This window comes from Aptenodytes patagonicus, chromosome 3, assembly GCF_965638725.1.
Source record: "Aptenodytes patagonicus chromosome 3, bAptPat1.pri.cur, whole genome shotgun sequence".
NCBI classification, from domain to species: Eukaryota; Metazoa; Chordata; class Aves; order Sphenisciformes; family Spheniscidae; genus Aptenodytes; species Aptenodytes patagonicus.
The window spans coordinates 64,779,038-64,782,457 of record NC_134951.1 but is presented as its reverse complement, the minus strand read 5'-3'; the positions used below and the strand labels follow the sequence as shown (position 1 = coordinate 64,782,457).

Here is a 3,420-nt window from a genome sequence, read left to right as displayed (position 1 = left end):
ACTACTTAGTCCACTTTGATGTCTAGACACAGAAGTTCAGTGGACCTACACAAGGATAAAAGGTATTAGTAAAAGGAGCTGCAAATGCACGCTCTGTTTCTTTGCTCCTTCCTGCTCCTTTAGAAATCATCTCCCTGAGCTTTGCCTTGACTTAGCCTCTGTCCTGCAATATTTCTCGTAGCCCTTCACCTCAGTGCTCTGCCAGAGCGGTATTTCACAGCCATGTGCTCATTCAGCCTTCCCTCCCAGACCTATTTGATTGGAAAATGTGACTGGGAAATGGGACGTTTGCCTGTACAGTACAGCTGAGTGACAAACACAGGTGTGCACCATTTGACTGACCAGAGGCAGAGAATGCTATCGTTTTGCCTCATTTCATCCTTTATTCTTCCAAACGTTTGGACTCATTACATCTTTCTTACACTGGCAGCTACAATGAGATTTTATCAGTAGCTGCTGGCATTTCTTCTTGGCTTTGTTTTTCTGTTACATTTTGGTTGTCTGAGTTATGGCTGAAGTTAAAGCATATCAGCATGTTTTCGTCTTCTTCTCTTCTGACTGTTTCAGTGCCTGAAGTTCTCTGTATGGCTGGGGAAAAAAGAAGAATTAAAAATAAAAAGGATTCTGAAAGTGCAATGCTTTCCATGACTTTTAATTCAAATTGTAATTTTGCTAAAAAAACCCCCACACCAGAATCTCTAGAGTCAATCCTGACCTCAAAACATCTCTGCCTTTCTCATCTGAAAGAAAAACTTTTATTTCAAATAAGCTTCTGCTGAAATCCTCATGTGTCGTTTCTTAGTCAACTCCTTTTAATTACCCTAATTCTGCATTTTTGATCGGTTTAATCCTTAATCACCAGGAGCAAAAGGAGGCTTTATTTTCCAGCAACGAGGATAGTCCCTTGCAAGAAACAGTTCCACGTCCCAGTCTCTGCTAATGCATTTTGTGTCCAAGAGTCACTAAACAAAGCACGTAAACAGCGGTGGGAGCAGAGACCAGAACCCAGCAGGCAAACTCCAGCTTCTTGCTGCAGAAGTATTTGCTTATCAATGCCAGAGTGCCCTTTTGGCTATGCCAGGAATGGCAGGCATATCACTTTTTGTTTTCCTATGTACTAATTATTGCTCCACTACGAGTGCGTTTTATTTCTCAGCCCAGCCGTCTCTCAGGACTGATTTTCATTCAGTACAAATGTTCTCATTATAAAGACTTAACACGAGGAGAATATAAATGAGAAGATAAGTGCACGCTAAGAACTTGCTTATACAGAAACTGTATTGATCAAAGGAACAGCAGAGCAGAACACATGTCAGCATTAACGTGCTCCTATTTCCAGGGTTCAAACAGTTTCCTTTCCCATAGGAATGGTGTGACTCCTTGCCTCTGAAACCAGGCCAACGTAATGATTTTGTTTTACTGAAATAAAAAGTGCAAAGCATTTCTATAGAACATTATGGTACGTCACTAATGAGCTCTTTGAAAGCAAAAGCACCTTCATCAGTTTCACAGATTACCCCTTATCACTATGTGAAAACTTATGGAAGAATCACAAATTAAATTACCACGTAACCATAACTTCAAACCATTTTCATAAAGCTAAAACAACACTTACTCTATCCGACTGCCCGCTAATCACACAGCTGACCCACCCACCGTCTCAGTTCTGGGAGGGTGCATCCCTTGGGAACTGCTTTTGTCCGGTGGTTTTGGGCTGTCTCTGCTGCCTCAGGATCAGACAGTAGACATCTGCAGATGAAGACTTCAGTGAACAGCCACGCAGACCTTCCTCTGACCTCTGGCAGTGCGAGTGAGACCAGAGGTGTCTCTGCAAAGACATCAACCTCTTCGGGATTTCAGTGACAACTTCCCCCCTCCTCCAAAGGGATGGAAACTTGTAGCTGAAAGCTACACGACGGATTTAGTCCCTCATTTTCTAAGGCCAAGACAATACGCTGTTAACAGTTGAACAGAGGCAGAGGGCATTCACAGATAAAAGACTGCTTTGAAAAAGATTGCGCAAAACAAAGTCCCAGGCTAGAAGCAGAGTGAAGCAAGCCTCAGGTGCCCGGCTACCAGGCTCCACACGAAGCAACCGGATTCCCTCCTGGCTTCCACAGGGCTGGAGCTGGCTCTGCAGGTAGTATTTCATCTGCAGTGAAAGAGTTTCAGTTTACACTTAATTTCGTGAGCATATTCTCAGACATAACTGAATTTAAAAAGTAAATGTGTGTTTTTACTAAACTTCAACTTACAAGCTCTGCTGAGTGCAGTGGCTTTGCTCTTCTATTTTTCCTGCTTGCTGACTACAGAAACGTGTAGGATCTCCCTCAAGACCTTTACAAAAACAGAATTCTAACAAGACTATATGAGTCACGTCTAGACTGACATAAAAATGAAACAGTATCATTTTTGTCACCAGAATGAAGCATGGCTGACACTCTTTGATCCATGACACACTCACATGGCCTTTAGGCTAAAATAGCACACACAAAAGTGTGCACAGTTGTAATCAGAAACTTCTATAAATACAGAACATGAGGCCTCTTGGATCCTAACTTCCAGGTTGTATAACCTTTCCATGAAGTAGTATTTTACCACTCAAAGCATCATACTTACTTCAATAGGACCATTAGTGGATACAGGGCATTATCCAGTGTGTGTCCCAATATCTGTGTATCTGGATACACAGTGTCTGAATCTGACCTTAAGCTCCAATCCTCCTTAGATTTATATCACCTTCAGCCAATACAGAAACCCTATTTAGTTTCCTTTTCACAAAGAGCTTGAAGCACATTCATCTGTTGTATTACTATCTAGCTACCAGACTGAGCACTCTTATGCCATGTTCACCCATGCTTAGAGACACTGGTTTCTAAAACAGTCTCTCTTCCCACACCAGAGAATTAGTGTCTGTAGATCAGGACTTACATGGATTTACTGATCTCTCTGGTTACTCGGTCAACTCTTAAACACCTCTGCTGCACAGCTCAACAGCGCACACACTTTATACCAAGGGCTGCTCAGGTATCCAATGTATGGCCTCTGCAACTTTTGTGGTCTACGCCTAGACCAAGTGTAGATGTCAGACACAGTTTCTCAGTGGGTCACGGCAGTCCAAAGGCTTCCGGCTAGACTAGTCCTGGAAGCTGAGCTACTGCTTTAAAACCTGTCACAGACATCTCTACAATCAGCAGTGTAGAAATACTCTTGAGTATGAGCGAGCTAGAAAGTAGAACTGAAAACAAAACACGGACGAACTTGCACCATCTGTTTTGAAATGCCAACACTTTCCCAGAATAACCTGTGCATCACTACCTCAAGACATTCCCTAAAAGAAGCGCTTGATTAAAAAACAGAATTGTTGTCTGAAAACTGATTCATGAGTGTGAGGAAGGCAATGTATTTGTTCCGGTGTGT

The 3,420-nt window shown here is 42.5% G+C and overlaps 1 long non-coding RNA gene across 1 annotated transcript; it reads right to left on the bottom strand.

Moving 5' to 3' along the window:
• Nucleotides 1-360: 360 nt before the first annotated feature.
• LOC143159026 (uncharacterized) lies at nt 361-2,185 on the bottom strand. The gene is made up of 2 exons (XR_012995092.1): nt 1,616-2,185; nt 361-588 (listed from the first exon to the last, which is right to left on the bottom strand). It is a non-coding gene; the product is annotated as an uncharacterized LOC143159026 (long non-coding RNA).
• Between the last annotated feature and the right edge of the window lie 1,235 nt (nt 2,186-3,420).